This window comes from Ips typographus, linkage group LG8 (genome assembly GCF_016097725.1).
Source record: "Ips typographus isolate SLU linkage group LG8, UJ_Ityp_2.0, whole genome shotgun sequence".
NCBI classification, from domain to species: Eukaryota; Metazoa; Arthropoda; class Insecta; order Coleoptera; family Curculionidae; genus Ips; species Ips typographus.
In genome coordinates, this window is record NC_138429.1 from 6,964,244 (window position 1) to 6,986,968 (window position 22,725).

General features: G+C 35.3%; 1 protein-coding gene across 11 annotated transcripts in view; it reads right to left on the minus strand.

Annotated features, from left to right (window-relative positions):
* LOC145732948 (muscleblind-like protein 1) overlaps positions 1–22,725 on the minus strand; it is a 118,415-nt gene that overhangs the window by 92,405 nt on the left and 3,285 nt on the right. The window contains exon 1 of one of the 11 annotated variants that reach the window (XR_014179090.1): positions 9,720–10,346. The exons of 9 other annotated variants lie outside the window; for them this stretch is intronic. The gene's annotated coding sequence lies outside the window, so the exon portion shown is untranslated. Of the gene's footprint in view, positions 1–9,719; positions 10,459–22,725 lie in introns of those variants that run through there. One more of the 11 variants, XM_081985498.1, reaches the window with a different exon arrangement.

Genomic DNA, 22,725 nt, shown 5'->3' on the forward strand with positions numbered 1-22,725 from the left:
AATGCTCTGGATAAAATCGGTAGAATGCAGTTAGAAAAATCCGTCAAAAAACTTGAAACCGTGCTCAAAACCATCTAACGATACTAAAATTAAACCTTGTGCGTACGGTGTTGTGTAAATTTGAAAACTTGGAAGGTTTTTATAAATCTTACTTTCAATTTTCTACATCGTTTATTTTCATATTTACACGTTGGTCGACGTTTTTATATCTTAAAACTTGATTACTGAATAAACTTCATAATGTAGCTTGGAAGATATTTTTAGGATTCAACGTAAACGTGACTAAAAGTATTATATCACAAATGGGAAAATACGTTTCGAACCCAAAGTTGGCGTAAAATGTTTAGTGGTGTTGATGAATCTTATCAGCTTGAATTGTTTATCATTGAACGAATATTGGTATTAAAGGTCTTTTTTTACTAGTTTTTCAAGTTCAATATCTCGGTAACATGAAAAGCTAGAGAGATGTAGTATTTTTTATCCTCTTTCTAATGGCGATTTAGCAAAATTGATTGGAGTGGACATTTTTGCAAAAAGTGCAATTTTGGCAAGTTTTTATTTTGTTCCAGGAGAGTTCCAATGCACAGCAAAGGGCATATTTATGCCAAAGGACCCTAAATCAGGTGAAATAAGTACAAAAAAAGCACTATAAAATTTTTCAATTTTCAAAAAAATTTAATTAAGGGTCTTTTTAACTACTTTTTGAAATTCAGTATCTCGGTTACAAAAAATATCTAATAAAAAGACTCAATCCTCTCGACAAATTGCTTCACAGACTTGTACATTTAATTCGGAATCCTTAAAAAAGAAATAATTCCTAATTAAAAAGTTCCATCCCCGATTCGTTTTGGGCGAAAGAAAGAGGAATTTAATAGTGCAATATTTTATCCGTTTATGCGTTATGAAATTTTATGGACGATCCCCTCCCGAAATAAGAGAAAACGAAACGAAAAGCGTCTCTTTGTAGTAATTAATTCAGGAATTCTCCGGCCGGGAACATCGCGGCGCTTTGACAGCATTACTTTTTAATGACATTGTTGACGCGACCCAAAGACGCAAGGGAGTGAGTCCCTTTCTTAGCGATTCTTGCCGGGTTTTTGCATTAATTGTTCGGTCTGATGACAACCGAATTGCTTTCACAGTTCGAATGAATTTTCCGTTTGTTTTAAATTAAAAAAATAACGCGTCGAGTTTAACAACCTTACGGGGTTTGATTCTAAGGAAGAGCGGTTCGATAGACCAAGCAAAAAGTCGACTAGACACCTGAGAGAATAATTTATAATTGAAAGGGTCTTAGGATAATGGAAATTGACTTCTATTAAATCAGAGTCTTATTGTAGAAAGACCCTGAGGTTTGAATTTTTATTAGCATCTTTTGCCATTTAATTTTTAAAGGGAAAATTTGCTTTTATAAATTGAAGCATGCTTTCAACAGGTTTACGAACCGTTTATTCATCATGTGTATAACAATAACAATAATACTAAAAGCAGTAATATAAATTTATACAATCTATCAAATGGAAAATAGAGAGCCGACAGCCGTTCGCTTGTCGACATCATATCTAAAATCTCTTTTGTTAAAATAACAAAGCGACTGTTGAAACTTTAAAATTATGTGGACTTTACGGATTTATACAGGATTTCGTGTACCGTCCGGGACGTAATCCAGCAATTAAAAAGCCGACTAATGTAGCTTCCAGAAATATGAATGGGTTTTTATGAAACCCGGAGGACCGACCTCCGTATTGTTTTCTATAATTGCTTTGGTGGTAAAAGAGTATTTGCATTTTTCAGGATGTTTAATGAAGGCAAAAAATACTATTTGTATGTTCCTAAAAAAGTGAACAAAACGTCTATCAATAGCTACTGTAGTTGAAATGTATTGAGCGTCCATTAAATCCGACATTGCAAACGTCCGTCACTATTATTCCTGCCGGGAGTTATTAAATTTAGTATTCGCAAATATTTACGGCATTATAAAAGGTAAATCTAAATATTTGCTTCCATTAGGTCGACGATAAAGATCTATATTTACGCTATTGGATTTTTCCTCCTTTATAGTTGTCATTAGGAAACGTTTTTTACTGGTTAAACTAAACGAAACGATAATTTACATTTTCCCACAAGAAACCCTTTTACAGAATATTTAATAACAAATTTTATACGAAAAACATGTACGTAATTATGCGCCCCTCATATCGAAACAATCGAAACGCATATCGTCCTAATGCATTATTGAAGATTTTTACTGGAATAAAAGGGACGGAAGGGTTCGATCGTCTTCTCTCTATAATTTTTATCCGGAGGGCGAAACGTCACAAAAACAGAGTAGCATCAATGCCTTGACCAACCGACCGGTCCATCGCGAGGGCCAGATGTCAGCGTCCTTAACCCTTTTACGATGCCACGTTGCCGTCTCACCTTCCAGACTTTGTTCTCAGTGAAGTAACCCACGGGTCATGCGTTTGCCGTATGTGCATATATCACACGTCAAGGCGATATTAATCACATTAATGACACAACAATTTACACTTTACTCTTGCTTTGTAGTCAAGTAAGCGTGGGCTTAGATTTAGGAGTCGACAATGAACTTAAAACACTGGACTGTTTTCATTATTTTGAAAAAATAAAGATGAGTGGTTTCTTGGATGACAATGCTAGACAAATCTTTCAAAAATAAAAAAGTCAGTGTACACTTGTACACTAACACAATGTGACTATTATAACAGTTGTCATTTGTTCAATCTCCTTAAACGTACCTCGTTGACTCATTACTGGTAAAATTTGCGCAACCTCGGTCATTGTTTTTTCCGTCTCACACATTTGAAAATGGTGGAGGAGGTTTTGTTAATTTTTTGTACTGGTCGTACCACCAACCTGCCTAAGTTGCGTGATTAATTTACCGGCCACCTGTTTTATCGACGGTGCTTATTGCCTTGTACATGTAATAATGCCTTAATAAGCCGGTGGGTAGACTTTTAAAGCAGCGCGAAGCAAAGCTTCGTTTTCCAAAAAAAATCGACCCAAATACTTGAGTCTAAAAATACTAGCGAGATATTTTGTGTTTTCGTCAGTGCTCAGCTATGCAGGCACTGCGTCTTTTACGTGGATTCTCTCAACGACGACGCTAATTTTAGCCGGAGTTTCTAGGCTATATGTTGGTGGTTAACCTCAAGTTCTTCAACGCCAGCTTTCCAGGTTAAATGTCTCTACTACAATTAAAAAAAAAATAGACGAACACATGCAAATGTGGTAGCGTTGTTGTTGGTTTTGATGACGTGTCCATGCATATTCATCAACGACAGTTAACGGCAAGAATCACACGCTATAAATATGGACTTATTCATTTCATCTGGTGTGCTCAATCGTAACATTCGCGACCTTCTGTACGATTTCGTTTCAACTACGAATTTGATGAATAAAAAAAGTACGCTGTGAAATAATTTATAATGCAGTTTGCATGCAATTATGTTCAGCACGAAAACATAAAAGCCCTATAGTATCTCACTACGAAATCTTCCTATTTTAACGCGCCCACACGACCCATTCCGATGGTTTTAATGTAACCATTTTTCACGGTGCAAACCTCTAAGTCCTGCATGATTCAGGATTAACCGAGCTCAGGAGCTGTGTGGGCTCAGCTTGAAAAAGAGGTTCGAAAAAGATATCGTCGCAGGAGGAGAGACAAGTTCATATAACAAAACAAAAATAAATAATCGCCCACGAGGGACGGCTGCGAAGACTCACCCAGTCGATTCAGTGTATATCAACTGATTTGCATTATTCTACGGAACCATTAATAATGGCAACGTCATAACGAAGATGGCCGCAACCTACGGTGTGACATTTAAAAAATGATGCGCACCCGGTATTGTGACGCGCCACCTCTGTGCACCGAGCTTTTTAAACTAATTAGCGATGGCACAATGCACCGGATGCCATCCAAAATGGACGTCCGAACAGTAATCGACAGCCAGTGGGTAATCAATTTTTAGGGTCGTATTGGAAAACGTACTTTTTCCTACCTGAATACATTAATTTTTTAGTCAGTTCGATTTTACACCCCAGACATGTATTAAGTCACGTTTGTTTGAAATGACTTTTCATATATTAATTTCAACATTCGAATTCTCTTAAAATCTGGTGAACACACGGCGGTTTTTTAAAAGTCTACATTATAAATTGCAACCATCAAAACCCAGGTCTCGTGAACGTTTGCTATTTCGAAAAGCATAGCACGTTCCAGATTACTTTTGATGAAATCTGGGTTTTCAAACTAAATCAACGTATAATGGAGTTATATTGTTTAGAGTTTAGATGTCCATCAACGGGACAATACAGGGTGTCCCACGACGAAAGGCATCGATTGATATTGGAAAAAGTATAAATAGGAGAGTTTTGAAAATTTGGCATGATACTGATGTGGGCATGCCCAATCTAACTAAAATATTTTCAAGATGATTGCACTTCCGTTTATACCGGAAGTCGATCACAACTTTCTTATTTTAAATAGAACATCCTATATATTATTACATATTTGGATTCCTCACAAAATTCTGACCAACTTTTGTGTACAATAGGGCCTACCCTATGCCTATCTCTAGCCGTTTTCGAAATATTTGATGTTTTTCCAAAAAAGTGACAGTTGCAACGCTCAACATATTTTTGTACTCTGTCAAAACCGTATTTCATTTTGCAATGAAACTTTGGGTTATTGTAAATAAAGGAGCGTTTTATTAAACTGAGGGTGCGTAATGACCCATTTGTATACAGGGTCGTCAAAAAAAAATCATAAATTTGCCACTAAAAAAAATGAAAAATCTCAAGTTTTTTAAATAGAAACCCACATTTTTTATGACGGAATCATTTTGAGCATTAAAAATTACTATACATTTCAATTTACTTGCCTATACCTAAATCCAACCCATTTTTGAGAATAAACATTTTTTTTTATTATGGTGCACGGTTGGGATTATCTGGTGTTCTAGTTGGTCATGCTTATGACACACGGTGATATTGCAGACCCGCAGAGCATGTTAATAACACTAGTTTTGAGTGTTTTGACAACTGCAAATATACTTTTAGCGGTTACGTTATTCAAACCAAGATTACTTAAATCTGTTTATTATTTACGGAGAATGTGATAAAGTTGTGAGTAGAACGTGTGAGGTATTTGTCGCTCGTTATCCAGAAAAACCAAAGCCATCACCAAATTTTGTGAGGAATCCAAATATGTAATAATATATAGGGTGTTCTACTTAAAATAAGAAAGTTGCGATCGACTCCCGGTATAAACGGAAGTGCAACCATCTTAAAAATATTTTAGTTAGATTGAGCATGCCGACATCAGTATCCTGCCAAATTTTCAAAACTCTCCTATTTATACTTTTTCCAATATCAATCGATGTCTTTCGTCGTGGGACACCCTGTATATGTTCAGGAAGACAGTGTAGACAAAAAAACAACTTAACCAAATCAATTTTCATGTTTTGATTCTAATGGAAGGAAACCTGACCCCCAAGCAGAAAAACTGTGATAGAAACATCATATTGCAATCTCAATTTTGGTTTGTAAAAAGGTTTGTGCTAAAATCAAATTTTTTACTTAAAAAAGATTAAAAAAGCAGATTTGTTGAAGAAGCCATATAAAGTAATTATTCTAAAGTTAAAATAGACCAATGTAATGAAAAACTGTATGAAAATCAACGAATATTCGAGAAATATAGTTCTGACGTTGTTTTGTTTTTAGATTCCCTGAAAACGGTGGTTTTCAAGGAGCGCAAATTAAACTTGTTGTTTTAAAATAAAATAAAAATAACATTTATACAAGACATACAAAGAAAGTTAGGTCATATAAATCCAACTAAAAACACTTCAAACTTATGCAAGTGATATAAAGCAATACATTTTTATTGAAATGTCAAAAGACTAGACTGAATAATTAAGAATTCTGTTGATATGCGATTTTTAAGGCGAACGGAACTGGGTAAGCTACTTTTATTTATGTAAAAGTAATGATAATTCAAAAGATATTATGCCATACCTCCAACAGTCCTTGGCATAAACGCACCTTCTACTTTTTTTTAACGCATAACGCCAATTATTCCGGGCACGCCAATGAGAGTTTTACTAACATGCTACCCCGTAATTTATAACGGGTATACGTTTAGTGCTATGCCAGGATCAATCAACAAACAATTTTCGGTTGGTTTAAAAGCCTACTCGAAAGTTCAGCGTACATTGTTTAGTCGCTTTAGATGCCAAACATCCTCAGCACATCTGCTAATTGATTTAGTCAATTGTTTGGTCTGCTTAAGGTCAAACAAATTCAGCAGTTGTTATGTTTCATTCCCGTTTTAAACTTTGAGATAGTTTCAGAAACAATTTTGTTCATTGTTAACGGATTCTCGTATATTTTTCATATTCCAGTAAACCCCTCGGTGATAATAGCCCCTCCCAAATAAGTATCACATCAAGAGCGTCGAGGCCGTTAACATGCAAATAGTTTCCTGCCCCTAGAACGATAATAACCGACACTTTTATCAATAATCACATTTTCAGTGGCAGCGGTTTTGGTGTGGTTTGTTGATACGAGACGATCCCTGTTAAATGAGGACGCTTTTAATGACTTTTTGTTTACTTTGAGTGTGTTTACTCCGTCGGAGTAATATAGCCACGCCCGATATAAACACACTCAATCGATGGCATAAGAAAATTCCATTTCATCCGCAAGAAATATAATTTCTGCTGAAAAAAGTGTAAACACGCCGTCGATGATGTCATTTCGTGTTCCCGACTGATGAGGTTCACGATTCGCTATTGTGTCGTTTATGGTGTGTTGTTATGGTAATGTAAAATATGTGACTCGCTAGTCTAATGGGTTTTGTTGTATTAATACGGTGTTTGTTATACCTCGGTAATTTTGCTTCCTCATCTGGCTATTAACCATAAAAGTCACTAATTTTCCTAAATTTATTTATATAGCGGGGGAGTATCGGGCTTTATCTCTCTGCTTACCAAACATGCTGACGTCACTAGAATAGAATGATATCAAATCAGCAATTAACGATGAACGAAGAAGGTAGTCGATAATTGAATCGGAACCACCTGTTGGTTCATAGCAGAGATTTATGGCCCGTCCAGTCCTGGACTTTATCGAATAAACGCGTAATATGATAAATGTAATCCCGATCCAATCCAAAGGAGATTACCAGGCAGGACCTTTTCGGCATTACGGCTCGACCATTTCGTCATTTTCGCTCATCTTCGTCATCCGCCTAAACTTTTATCGATTAGGGGCAGTTGACAGGTCTTAAAACTGTTTTTTTGGCCTTTCTAGCTTCCTAACTAGTACCAGTTTTGTAATTCGTGTTGGTTTCTTTGAAATATGTTGCAAGGAAATGCCAGAGAATGATGAAGAACACGAAGGGGCAGATTCCGTTCGGTTTGCTTCTAATTGTTTAATCAAGTAAATGGCAACGGACTGCAATATAAACTTGCGAACTGGATCGCAAATTCGACCCTTTCGGCCCTTTGGGCGTTGATATTAAACTGCTTAGGCGGATAAATATGTTTGGGTTTTCGGTGCGGTCATCGCCGTTCGTTTTGCTTATCAAACGTCTTGAGAAACCATTTTTTTCTTGGCGTTGTGGGTATATGACTGCCCACTCACTCAATTACCCATACGTATTATTAATAGGGATATTCGATACTTACATCAACTTTCTCCTTGAAAAAAATAACCTTAACAATACATGAATAATGACAAAAAAACTACTAGTTTCTCCTAAATTACATTTTTGCCCAGTCACATGTTACTAATTAGGAATTAAGATTTCTGGAGAAGGTCGTGACCGGAAGTGAAACAACGTACACTTCACAATATTCTATCAAAATTATACAAGCACTATAGAATATTAAAAAATATCTGCTCAGACGTACCAAATTAACAAGTGAAAAATCAAGGCCTTCATACTATAATAATAATGATCTGACTGCATGAGCAATTTTTATAATCATATGACCGTGCTTTCAATAAGTCTTCATGAATAGATTTTTAGCGTAATTAAGCGCGAAAACATCTATTAAAAGAACACCTAATGAACTGTTGATGGTTTATTACAGTTTGGTCGGGAAATTAATCAGAACTGAACTGACATCAAAGAGAGTTAGTCACAAAATCTAACCAGAGTTTGAAATATGTTCCAATCACCAAAACACTCTAGAACCTTTTAGAAACAGTTTTGCATGGTCTTTATAGAGTAGTCTTTTGCTGGGAAATTTCCATAAATCTGAGATCTGAAATTTTTGCATTCAAAGTACTTTGAATCTACCACAACGTTCTTTTTTGTCACAATTTTTTATTTTAAGCACTAAAAACTTTGTGTAAAAATTATATTACATGGATATTGATAATACTAGCAGCTGAGTAACAGATAAAGCGATTAAAAGATTAGATAAATTATTTTGGATAAATGACAATTTCGTTACCATGCGGTTTGGTATAAATTCCAAAAAAAGCTTGCAAGGTATTTGAACTCGGCAAACATTCGATCCGTTATCAAGAGAAAGGGAACCAGAAGCCAACACTGGCAATTTGCGTTAGAAATTGTGTCATCAGATTAAATGAGATTTTTTGTTGCAATTAAGTATTATTTTCTACATAAAAAAATTGATATTTGCATACTTTACTATCTTCAGTTATTGAGCAGTTGCATCTGTATTGAGACATTTTTTTATTGAAATTTATTTGCGATGGTTGCAATGCAATTTTGACATTAAACTTTGCAATTAGAAACGCATTAACTTTATTAAACAATAATAACTCATAAACTCAAATTGAATTTACATTACTGTCTACACAAATAAATACTTTCTATTCTGTTACGGTGCATTTCAGTTTGGGTTTGCTGGATACTTAGGATGGCAAATTACTTAAAGGGTTAAATTAGGATGCACAAGTGTACGTTTTCTTGCTGTAAAAGACCAAATTGACTAGTAACGACAAATTAACTCCCCTTAAACTCATGAATTCAAAACATACTATATTAAGGTAAATTTGGCAAACTTCCAGTGCCGTCCTATTTTCTGTTTTGAACGACATAAGAGACGAGTTACTCGGGGTGGTATGTTAAAATTCACTATTGCGTAAGTTAGAAGACGTGTGTCGAAAATCAGACATGAAGCGAACGCATACGTTTTTCGCCGGAATACATGAGTTATCGTCCTGTTTTCCACTATTAAAGTTTTATTTATAAATTTCAGGCTATTTTCGAAGTTGCGGCCTGCCCACGCTGGCTGCTTGTTTAAAGTTTCATAGCCCCCCATGAAATGTTTTAACCTTGTAGTTCTTTTTGATTAAATTTCTGACTCAACCAGACCGTTCTGCTTTTATATGCCGCAACCAACAGATCGCATGACGCTATGGCACTTACTAACGTGTTTGCAAAAGGATTACTAATTATAAGCTACTTTGTTGCTTAACGTTGTCGCAGCATGGGAATATTCAGCGAATCGCACCAATGGAGACGGTTTCAGGAGAAACGATATTCCTGATACAGTTTTGCAAAACCGACACGATTTCTTAACCTATCAGGTTACCGTTATTACCTTTAACTGAATTCTGCTAGTTATAGATTTTATTGTTTATTGTACTGTAATTCAAGTTTTTTTTTTATGTATAAACTTAACTAGCTAAATGTTAATAAAACTTCAACTCACATTAACAGCTGAAGTAATCCCAGATTAAAGCACACTGTCCAGGCAGGAAAAAAAATTGCCGGCCGGTCAAGCACACGAGCAGATGTCCGAAAACACGCCCACGCAGTGTCGAACAAATTTTAATTTATGAAATAAACTTTTGGTCGGGTTGTTATTTCGATCAAGATAATCAGAAAGAGAGAGTTAGGTGGTTATTTTGTATGGTATATGTGTGCGCGCCTCGAAACAGACACAACGATTCTGAGAAAGCTTCGGCGGGCAAGCTAAGCGGTCAGGCGATAGCGAGGGACTGAAACCGCCATCCAAAAAGTCGAATGGAGCGAACACGAGGCGGCGCGGGGGGCGGCGCGGAAAAGGGGAGCATTTGCAAAGTGGTGGGGATGTGCGCGCATCCCGACGCCATGCCGCCTAATTACGTAAGGCGACGGCGGGGAGGCGCCGCCGACACGAAGACGCCGCGACACGCACTCCGATCCCCCCTGAGAGCGACCGGGGGGCGGCAGCGGTCCCAAAACTACAAGAAATCCAGGTGGACAGGCCATGGTGACTCAGAGGGAAAGTCATATGTTGTCATGGAAAAAAATTTGGCAAGTCTGTTGGAGATATGAGTCATCGTGGACTTGAAGAGCCCACTTAAAACCTTAGGTTAAGTTTACACAGACAAGTGAAAGTTTTCCTGAGTTCAAGAACTAACCACTGTATCCGCATATTACATCGAGAAAGTACAATTTATAGTTACTTATTAAAGAATATATTAATGGAAGTAAAACTAGTTTCATGACTGCCCAATTCCTATAGACTTATGTTGATTGAAATTACATATGTTACATCTATCTAATATTGGTGTTATGTGTAATAGTCAATCATTATATTGATGCTTTGGCTGACATGCTGAGCTAGAACACAAACTTCAGCATTATGTCATTCAGATCAATTTTGTGCTACAGAGCCGCCTAGAGCTCAATACTCTATGCAGATGATACTACAATCTTCAGCAGATGTCGAAATGACAGACTTCTGACCAGGTATTTGCAGAAAGTGATCAAATGGAAGAATAAGAGTAATAACAGAAGCAGTCCATAGTACGTATTCATTTCACACCGAATTTATGGATTGTCTGGATAAAGTCAAGTGGAACTTACCATAAACTATGTTTTTGAATAGCAACATATAACATCTCTACAAGTAAAAAAGTTATAGTTAATTGAAATGGTTCCTACTTCGGGCAAAAACAAAGCTTCCAATATGTATTACTTTCCTAACTTATTGTAAAAATAAAACAATAAAAACTCTAAGCATATCACTTTGGCATTTACTTATATAAACGATTAATAAAGATAACTACTAATATGAATAATGATCACAGATCAACTGCACTTCATAATATAATTATCGGTTCATTCACGTATCAATAACCTGACACTTTATTGTTTTTGGTGTATGATGCAAATCTTGATTTTATATAATGAATATTTATGAAAGCCGGTTTTTTGCTAAAGACCAATAAATTTCGATACACTTCAGAATGTCTCTTAATCAAAAGTCAATTCATTACATTGACTTATTTATAACTTTTATCGCCTTAAGTCCTTGCCGCGTCAAACCACGTATGTTTTGCAGTGGCTATCAATGGTTTTTAATACTAATTGGTCGCTTGACAAAAATAAATAAAACTTCAACAAGAAACCTAACCGAACCACTAATAATTCTTGGACAATTTATTAAACTTTCATATTTTCTTTTATCCAACAACCAAAATTATAATAAAGCCTATTTTTCGGTCAATAATAAAAAAAGCAGTATAACGGCAATGTTATGTGTATAATATTTCTCTATAACCCCCTGAGTTAAACAAAGCTTATTGGAGTCAGTGAGAAAGAATGCCTCAATTTTGCACGAAGGGAGATAATAGGGAAACTGAAGTAAAATGTAATGTAGCTCTTTTGTTCGCGATATTCGTATAGTGCAATGTGCAAAATCCTCAATTGGACTTTCATGCTTTGCTTTACTAGTTTAGGGTTTTATACAACACACCTTTCTCTACTGGCTCACTTAAGAGTAAGTAACCATTGTTAACTTAACTTGCCAAACAAAATATTAACCAACATTTATAGTTTCTGTTGTGTGTGTTCATTGCCACCTAAAGTAAAAGTTTAAAGAGATACTCTCCAGTAACTCAATAAAAGACAGACATTATTAATATGAAGGCAAAATGTCTACTATTATCTCGCTCATTCTCACGTATGTATCCCCAGCGACCCCATTTGGCTCTTGAAACCTCGTTAGTTGGGTTTTGGGTTTAGCCTGAATGACTCCTTTGAAAACGCTGCAATTAGACGAATGGACGATTGCTTGGTGCGGTAAAATTTTTGTTTCAGCAAGGCCATCTGCGGTTTGCACTTGAAATGTTTGTCAGCTTGCATATGTTAATCGTGGAATAGTAACGTTATCAAAAGGGAATAAGTTAGCACAAAACTAGTTGCGGTAAATAAAACTCACAATTTTCAAACAAAACGTACTACACGCTAAACTAAATAATTTTAATTACAAATTTAATTAGGATAATAAATGACCAACAAGCAATAAAAAAAACATATTAATTAACTAGTAAATCGTCCAAACACCCCAATCGGTAATCCAAATGGTAAAATAAACATACACTACATTTTGTTGGAACTTTAAATCTCGTATATTCAAAGGTAATAATTGTCGATTTTAGAGAAAATTTAAACCGATAAACGCACAGAGATTAAATAAAACGTCAAATAAATACAAATAACAGAGGATTTCAAGCAATAATTAATATAATAATTCGCTTTATTTCCGGGCAAACAAAAAAGGGATTAGCTCCGGGTCACTCACGGCCTATAGGGGAGAAAAAATTACGATTCTGATGGAAATTATTGGAAATCGTGTTAAAAGGTTGGACGTTTCATTTTTTATGCATTTTAGTGCCAATTTAATGGGTATGGTGTACACGTGGAATTGATGTGTTGTTACATTTTAGAAACGAAATTGGAACGTATATCCATTGTAATATGATTTTGTATACACAATGGTGCAATCAAATAACAGTAGCAAAATCGACATTATATTAGTTAAGTGTGTTTACAAATGGACAAAGTTTCAATTATATATTTTCAAAACTAACAAATACTTTTCATTTATTATATTCAACTTCCTATTTTTCAGCAAGTGTAGTATTTTTTTTTCACTGCATGATTTCGTACAGATGACAAAAAAATGTTCTTTCAAAATGTTACGTTTATCTAGTGACAGGAGTTCTGACAAACGATTGTCAAGTCTGTTAATATAATGTTCAACGAAAATACGAGAAGTCTGATGATTTGAATTATCCTATTTTCCTTTTTGATATACTCGTAGTAACGTGTTGCAAGATGTTTCTATTTCAAACGAGTTTCCATTAGTTATCAAGTTTTGTGTCACCGTATATTGCTTTGCTGAACATTCTAAATTTCATTCCAAAAGCATTAACCCCATTAGTTCACGAACTGGATGCACTCTAATTGGATTACTTCAGAATTAAGATAATATTTAATTTATCAACCAAACTAAATAACATCCTTAAACAAACCTAACAGGATTCATCATCGTTCTGTGGTATGTGATTCGAGGACTGAAAGTTATGTCCTGAAAATTTTGCCAACTCTCAAAGAGTATTATCAAAGATCCAGAGATAATCGAATTTTGGCTGGTAGAACAGAACAGTTCAGGTACGAAAGGTTTATTGTCCCTAGTGTCCTGATGAAGCATTTCACCATTATTCTGGTGGCTTGCCAGACTGAACAAAGTGTCTACTCGATGACATTTTACTGTTAAAACTGAACAGTACTACATAACCAAGAAGTTAATTCTTAAATAGTAATTTCTTTGGATTGGATATGGCAGTAGCGGGGCAGACGGTGAGACGACCGATGATGATAACTCATTGCCGTCACGCATCGCGAAATTACACTCCAAATTCCCCCGTAACGAGAAACACCTCCGCACCTTTATCAGCATAAATTCCTGCGACTTTGCCCCGCTGCCAAGACAGGATACGCGACTCCGTATAAGGTAATTTAAATTAAGGCCCCCCCGTGTTGAGAACGACGGCAGCGGCGCCGTGTAACAAATAAACAACCGAAAACTGAGATGCACCTCCATAATGGACGCAATCAGTGGCGAACAGGGAATCCCCCAAAGGGAAAAAACGGAGAAAATATCAACCGATATGCTGATCCAGTTTAGTCAGGGTGCCAGTTGATGATTACGGCATGGATGCAAAACAAAAAATCCTATAAACTTGATGAGTAGAACAAAACCTCAACAGTGTTATCTACAATCTGATGGTAAGTTAATTTTAAAGGGAAAAAAAGAGGTTCTCTAGTGTCTACGCCCGGTCTAAGACCGCGGCGCGAAAATTAACCGGCTTAGAACGTAATTTATGAATCGTTTCTCCTTTCGGTTTATGCCCAATTTGGCGTTGCAAGTGTAACTAGACTCATTATGCTCTTTAAATAATATCCTCGTTCCAGCCGTTCTGGCGTTGAAATAAGAACGAGATAGCTCTAATTAGGTTTCTGTATCGTTCGGGGAGATTTCGTAAGTGAACTGGCGGCTGCTTCTTTTTATGACAGGTTTTAATGTGCACGGTGCCAGAACGAATCAAGTCAGTCAGAGTGAAATGTTGCCGCTGAAATTAGATTTTAAACTTTTGATAATCTTCTGTTTCGCGCCTTGTATTACCTTCACTTTTATCACGCTTTTCCGCAACAGTTGAAACGTGTTACAGACAAATGATGTATTCACGAAACATCTGAAAAAAATTTTTGTCCCACAACGAATCGATCTCCTACAACTTTACCTTTTAAAAATGTAAGTATGTACTGAATCTGTTCAGGTGCTTTTCAATAATTCAGGTTACCTCCACTTTCTACATTTGTTGTTGTAAATTAACATAACCTTTTCTGAAAGTTGAGTAATTGACCTACTATTTCTCGTTTCCTTTTGTCAAATATTTTTGATCAAAGTATTACGTGCAATTAGAACGTCCATCAAACACCTATGCTTTACCATAAAAGGAAGCCAAACCAAAATGCGCGTTGCGTAATATGAACTAAGTTAAATTTCTATAGATGAAAAATGATACACAAACAGCAGGAACACGCTAAATATTATTATATTAGCAACAAGAATGATTGATGGCCTGTGATACCTAATTCAGTAAAACAAATATAATAATAATATATATATTTTAAACTTTCACAACTTAGACTGCATACAGTCTGGATTCGCTCGGTTTACATTTCTGGAAATAATCCGTAAGTGTGATGGTATCTATTTTAGTCCAAGCGAGAATCCCCGAAAGGTTTCTGGTTAAAGCAATCAAAAGACGTACTGCATGATTTCCTGAATAAATATTGACTCAACTGATAAATAAACAAGTTTTGAAAGATAACGACAAAATATAGTAAGAATGTCATTTACTAGACTATATCGAAGAATATAAAAATAGGTACTAATAATTTCACTTTAACCACAAATTGTTGGAGAAAAAAAAACCACAGACAACGATAGTAGACGACTGTCCTATTTACAGTGTACCTAATCAAATTATCATAAAGTGTGATTTTTTTAACACACAATGATAATCTTGACTAATTAGACGGTTCCATGCTCTTTCACCAAAAGGTAGTTTACCGTCTCTGCCTCTCAAAAACACCAATTAAGCACAGTAAAAAAAGTTTACTGTATGATTTAAGCAGCTTTCAAAAATGCTATTCAATAATAATTCTGGCTAGTCATAATAAAAGTCAATGCTCTTTACTGCCACTTTTTTGCTAACCAACTAGAATATATCAGTATTTTGAGTATTGCAGACTGCAGAGAATTCGTTGTGGTCTTGACCAAAAGTCAATAAAAGTAATTAAGATAAAACCACAAACTCTGCTTTAGATACATAGCAATGAATCCAAATTTTTGTACCAGAAATGAGTTGAATAGGATAAAACAGAGATTTCATCTTGTTGGCAAAGAGTGGGACCCGAAAATAATACGTATTTCTAATATTCGGAAAGATTGTATCGCGTCCATTCATCATTGTAGCGCCTTATACGCGGTCAAAACGAGGATAGCGTCGCGTTATTATCCCGGACCGAACGGTTACATTGTGGACGCAACAATGACGCAGGAACCTCGCCCGCAAGTCCGCAAGATTTATGGTAAATAATTTTCCGTAATTACGCTTATGGCAGACCAACCAGTTGTCCGTTTCACGTTTAAACGAACGGCCGGAACTCGGGTTTTGATGTATCGTTTTAGGACCCAACACCCCGGTTCGTCTCTGCCTACTGAAAACTGTTCGTTTTGTTAATTAATTGAACTTAACACCAATTCTTCACAAAGTCATTTTATTAAAAAACCCTGCCATACCTACTTCTGTTTATTTCCTATTTCCATTTGGTTGCCAGTTTTAATGCGCTCAATCAAGTGAAATGTACCGGTCAACTCTAAGCTTATTAATTTCAAAACACATACGTGTGTGGATGGGTTTGCTTTTCGATCGTATAATTCGCAAAATCCATCGGCATAATGAATTTTCCGCCCTCATATAAAATGGGGTTACCTAAAAAATCCCTAAAGGTTACATTTAACCTTCTGTGTTTACCTGACCTCAATTTATACTGTATGTTATGGGTGTAACACCCGAGTGTTTCAAATTGATAGCAAATGTATTGGAGTCCAAAAGGCTTTTCACGTTGATTACCAAGGTCCAAGCCAACTTTTCACCATAAATAGTATCTGTTCTAATGTTTTATTTGGTAGGGTCGATAGTATAGACAAAATCAATTGACATTATCGAATAGGTTAATACTCTAAAAGCTGTACTAATTAATGAATAAACCGCTTTCGTGCCTCAACAGCAAATTTTAATTAAATTGTAATTGTTCTATGAGGTTACATGACTTTAAGTTTTATTACATACTACGTGCCTTCTAACGAGTAAACTGCTCTCGGAAATAACCGACACAGCAAAATGTTTAGTAATTTTCCACACCATGTTTCTCTTATAAAAATCATTTCTGCTCATTCATTCAAAAGTCATAGTATTTTTTTATATATCACTTTTATTTTCAACCAAGTATGTAATAACGTTATTTCTTATGTGTAAACCAGGTGGAAAGATGAAAATTACCTGCTTTTACTTTCCACCCTGGTGGAAAGTACTCACTTTCCATCCGGGTAAATGTCACTTTCCACCCGGGTGAATGTCAATATGCGTTTTGTCATATCTGGGCTTACTTTTTATGGTTAAGAGACTGTGCCACCACCTCTGCAACAGCTCGCAGCTCAGGGGATGATGAGTAACATCTGCTTCTTCAGAAATCGCCATGTTAAAAGCACTTTAAGAAACGTTTCAGCTCAAAATATTAAAGACGGAATAGCACAATAATGACGATGTCAAGATTGTAAACAATCACCAGTCGTTTATTATGGTTGAAGTCATAACTACTCGTACACCTATACTGCCTTATTGTTAGAGACTATTAGCAATCAATATTTCAACTGAATGATTTATTAAAAGTTCGATGAGATTTTGATAAATGGTTGAAAATAAAATAGTATACAAACCACGGTAGAAAGTTTAATTTCTGTCTCGAGATAAAATTCACGTCGACTTCGTCTCGGCGAACTACCTAGTCTCTCGACAGAAATCAAATACTTTCCACCTGAGTATGTAATATACTATAGTCAAATTTTTACCCTTTGATTATTTCCCTCATTGTACTAGCAGCCAATAAAATTCAATGAACCTTTCTAGTTCGACCAATGAGAGCCGTTATATACTGAATAAATCCCTAGTTGCTAAAATTTTACACTGAATAAACACCTCCTACCTTTTTCGAATACGTTTTTTTGAAGAACATTTGATATTAAACGAAACGGGATTTAGACACATATAAAATTTAAGCTATTTTCTTCAATATTAACAATTAATAAATCACTATAACGTAGTTTCCATTAAAAAATTACATAAATTAAAATATTATGACGTCTGATTGTCAATCTGAAATGTAAACAAAAATATACATGGCTGAACGAAAATCTGTCGTCTGCTGGGGTGAGTTCAATATTATCATTAATTTCATCACGTTTAGTTTAGTATTTGTGTTCTAACTAAGGTTTCTTGTTAATAAACTAAAATGTGAGTTTTCAGGAAATAATCTTGACATATACCCCTCGGCGTTCACGTTTTATCACGTAAAATGTGCATTGGTAGGTGTTTTGCAAAATTTTTCTTTTAGGCAAATGGTTTCGACTAAATACTTCTTTGGAAAAAATCCTTCGACCTGCGGTCTCAGGATTTTATCGTCGAATTATTTAGTCTCAATCATTTTCCAAGCAAAATTTTGCAAAAAATCACCTATGCACAGTTTACCCGATAAAACCTGAACGTCTCGGGATATAACCTATGATTATTTCCTTCATTGTACCAGCAGCCAATCAAATTCCGAGAACCGTTCTAGTTCCACCAATGGAAACCGTTTTATACTGATTAAATCCCTGGCTGCTAAAATTTAACAGTGATTAAACACCACCTACCTTTTTCGAATACGTTTTTCGAAGAAAATTTGATATTAAACGAAACGGGATTTAGCCACTTATAAAATTTAAGTTATCTTCTTCAATATTAACAATTAATAAATCACTGTAACGTAGTTTTCATTAAATAATTACATAAATTAAAATATTTTGACGTATGATTGTCAATTTGAAATGTAAACAAAAATATACATGGCTGAACGAAAATCTGTCATCTGCTGGGGTGAGTTCAATATTATCATTAATTTCATCAGGTTTAGTTTAGTATTTGTGTTCTAACTATGGTGTTTTCTTGTTAATAAACTAAAATGTGAGTTTTCAGGAAATAATCTTGACATATACCCCTCGGCGTTCACGTTTTATCACGTAAAATGTGCATTGGTAGGTTTTTTGCAAAATTTTTCTTTTAGGCAAATGGTTTCGACTAAATAATTCTTTGGAAAAAATCCTTCGACCTGCGGTCTCAGGATTTTATCGTCGAATTATTTAGTCTCAATCATTTTCCAAGCAAAATTTTGCAAAAAATCACCTATGCACAGTTTACCCGATAAAACTTGAACGTCTCGGGATATAACCTATGAGAATAACGTCATGCAAGTGAAAAAACACGCATGTCTGGAATTAGATCACAAGTTTTAACCTACAAATGCTTTGAAAAATTAGTGTGTTCAGAAGTGACTGATGATCAAGTGCCTTGAAAATCACATGATCATGAGAGTTTCAGTTTAATCAACATTCATTCAGTGAATAGGTGTGCTTGCACTCACTTAAAGATCTCTTCTACTCCTAATAACATAATATATTATTAATGTTCATTGATTTTGTGCTGTGTTATTGTGCTTTGCACAATAAAGCGAAAATAGTAATTTGGCATACCAACATTACCAACTTCTTTGTTTTTCATAAAAGCGGTTATTTTGGTTTTACTGACCGACATTTTCTTAGAAATGTTGGTAAAATAGGAGTCGTCAACTGGAATTCCAGCCTTTTTCTTTCGGCATAGGGTAGCAGTACTCACTTTTAAAGCCTGTAATGCTCTATCATACACATTGGAATCAATTGGGATGACATCTGGAAACTGTTTCTTTTCGTACTCCCAAAAAAAGCAGCACATTTAGAATTAGCATTTGGGCTTGCTCATTGTAGCGCAGCATATTTATACATTTGATATTTGTTTATATCAAAGTGACAGTAAATGTCAACGTTTTTAATTTGACAGGATGACAAAATTAATAACGTGCCTTTTTTGTTAAAATTGTTTATTTCACATGTTTGATATGCGAGAAACAAAGATGTAAAAAGATGACGTCATTCTCAAAAGGTAAAAATGCGACTATATTGTTGAGGTCAGAGTGTGGTCTACAACATACTGAAGATATTGGCCGTCATTTTCAATACACCGTGTATATGTGGAATGTTTTTGTTTCAATAAACAAAAAAGTTGTGAGTGAGTTTTCAAAATGGGCGAAATTTGAAAAACGCCATCTAGCGCCGCAAACTGACAAGATATCGAAATACGGTTTTTCCCATTCATCTTTTCTAAAAAATTGACCTCTAGACATGTATACTAGTTTTTCCTATCCATCCGGGAAATGGGGTTTTCCTGTAAATCCGGACTCCGTATGTAAAGAAGTGGACCGAACGTGAGTTCAGCATTCCTTATGAACCAAATACGACAAAATTTACCTTTAAAAACCGAGATTTTTAACAATGGCAATATAATCTGACAAGCCTGATGATGGAGCATCTTACTGAGCAAATCGCGGCCATTGCATTATGAACTGGCAGGCAGTAAATCTCTTCTTCAAAAGGTCACTCGTCGATAGTTTGATTCAATCGACTGGCTGTACTAGCTTAGTCTCCATTGGCGTAACCAAAAGAGATATGGGTTTCGTAATAAAAATGATTTCTTCAGAACGACACTGTTCAGGGTTGGGAAAAAAAAAACGGTTCATCGTAGGAAGAAAAATTCGACATGCCGATCTCTGACGGGAAAAACCGGTTACTCTCGAAAAGATGTTGAATTATCGGCGACACTTTTGCGGCTACATTATCCTCCGCTTTTGCAATAAAAGCCTTTTAAATAAATGACCGTTTCGCCGGTCCCGACAACAATTTATGGTCGACGATTCCCGACATGTGTTAAAAATTAAATCCCCCGTGTGCGTCGGATTAGGGTGATATGCTATGAAGGGATAAATTCGTTCCCGATTTGTTGTTTGCTGTTTGTTACCTGCGTAAGCTTTATTATTAAAACATATTTACTGGCGGTATTACGTCACGCTGGCGCCTATGATTTATGAATCAAGCCCGTCATATTGGTAAACGACACATTGAGTAAGCTGGTAACTGGTAACCAAAAGTTAAGAAACCTTTTAGAAGCACAAGAAGAGATTATTGGCCCCCCAAACTCGTATTCGGTTTCGCAAACTGGTCTTCGCCGAAAAAAAACCGGTCGGTCCCGCTCTCTTTCCTTTTAGTCGTCGATTTTTACATCCTCGTTTTATTTATACTTAAAGACAACCATTCCAGGAAAAGCCGTTTGCGGGCGACCATCTGTTAATGTCGTATTTAAAAAGTGTTAAGTCCGCTCCTGGCGAGAGACTCATTTTCCTTCGTCTGAAAGACAAAGTTTTCCCCCTTTTACTTGAAAGGTCCCGCCGACTGAAGAAAAACTTCCTCCCGCTAAGTATAAAATATGTAGACAGTGATACGTTCAGAAAAGCGTAATAATATAAAAGGCTGAAATTACGTTTTCGAAGTTATTATGAATTTAAAAACCGAGGCTTCGTTATCCGGTCGCGTGTACTTTTCGCATAAAGTCGGATTACTGGGGGAAGTTTCTGGTTTATGGGGGCAACTTTTGTGCCGCCCTCGTGCGATAAATCGCGTATCATTTTCGTTTCGGGTTCCGAAAATGTACAAAACGTAAAACTTTTTTTTTGCGTTGAAATGTATTGGAACAGATTATTATTATATTATATATTATATATTATTATACTAGTTTCACTCTAAGCAAACTAAAAGCTTATAAAAAAATATTATTTCTTTCAACGGTTGAATACTTTCAGATCGATCAGCAATCAGAGGAGCAAACTGGCTGTCCACGGAGTTTTGAAAATGTTCTTATCTTGACACAAGGATCAAAACAACACTACATACATAAATTTATAATCAATCATAAGCGATAAATCAAAAGAACCAACACGTATTAAAAAAGTTTTTTAGATATTAACGGCGGTACAAAAATGGTGAAACAACATCTCAGACTACTGAGATGCCAAGACAAAAAGACTACAAATATTTACATATTTGCTGAACCCATGATTTTGAATACACTTTTTGTCTTTTTACGGAAAGTTGAAATCACTTTTCCTACCAACCCAACCGTGTACGTTAATTAAGATTGCTACTATAAAGGTAAATAACGTTAACAATCTATTAATATTCGCGATTAGTCAGACGTGCCATTTAGGTGCCACGATTAGGCGTCCCTGGAAATGGCACTTCAGTAGAATTCTTAACTTATCTTTCTGTTCATATTTGATTAACAAAGTGGTTCACACCTAATCAATAGAACTTTCCCTCATATAAAAGTACCATTGATTTTCACACTTTAATTAACGTTTTGATAGCAAAAGAATCACACATATTCAAGTATAATCCTGACTAGTGGTACTCTATCAAAAACGAAATTACTTATTGCACTGCACAACTTTCACTTTATTTTTTATAAACAATACTTTTACGTTTTTATTTGACAAACGGTTTATATTTTTCAAATTAAGAAAGTTTACTACTAGAATGCAATAAATACAATTTTGATGAGAGGTCTTATAAAGGCTAAAAAGCTTCTTATTTAAATTTTTGACCTTTTTGTCTTAGGAACGTTAAAAAGTTGATGATTTACTTCTTATACACCAGTATTATTAATATTAATTAAGTATATCCTGAAAAGTTATTATTATTACTTTTCCACATTCAAGATACATAAGACTTTCTAGTCCATAATCAAAAGCTATAATGCAAACATGAAAATTCTTGAGAAAATTTATCAGTTTCAAAACTTGAATAAAAATACGTAAAAATCACAACACTTTGTCAAAAATGGTTTTTATAAGCATCAAAACAAAAAAGCTATGAAAAAAAACATAGTACACCTTGTATATAAATGTGCTTAATTACATTTTGAACACTCTGTGAACTTGGATTTATCTTCTTAGAAGTATTTTTTAATTTAGAGGTTTTTATGGTGACTGACTGTTTTTGGTCACGCTGTATACAATTTTTCAGATACAATTTTTTGCTCAACACCACTGGAAAGAGGAGCTCAAGACGATTAATTTGAGTGGTTCAACCTCCTTGAACTCCCAAAAATAACCGAGTTACAAGGTGCTCA